Source organism: Penaeus monodon, chromosome 32 (assembly GCF_015228065.2).
Source record: "Penaeus monodon isolate SGIC_2016 chromosome 32, NSTDA_Pmon_1, whole genome shotgun sequence".
NCBI classification, from domain to species: domain Eukaryota; kingdom Metazoa; phylum Arthropoda; class Malacostraca; order Decapoda; family Penaeidae; genus Penaeus; species Penaeus monodon.
Genome location: NC_051417.1, coordinates 23841758 through 23842203, shown reverse-complemented (window position 1 = coordinate 23842203; position 446 = coordinate 23841758).

Below are 446 nucleotides of genomic sequence, written 5' to 3'. Positions count from 1 at the left end.
GTGTGTGTGTGTGTGTAAGTATCCATCTATCTGTATACCTCCCTGACAAAGATCATGCATTTATCAGTTTATATTGTGCCATAATCACACAGTGATACTGTAAAAGAACATGGTGTAAAATGTAATTGAATGTTTGAAAAACAATTGCTGATGTGTTTTCTTTACGTCATATTATAAATAATGGAATTTAATCACACACTTAGCTATAAGCTGTGATATTCAGGTTACAAGAAAAAATATGTTTGTTTGTTGAAGAAGATATTTATATAGTGTATATATTCAATTACCAAATATTCAGTAGTATTCCATAGTGGTGGGCTAAATCAAACATAGAGATAAGGAAAAAATGTTGATTTCCTGTGACATTGAAAGTATAATGGAAATATTTAATCATTGGATTTTGATGTGATAGAAAATAAACTTAATTGTAGTTGTTGGCCCCTGGC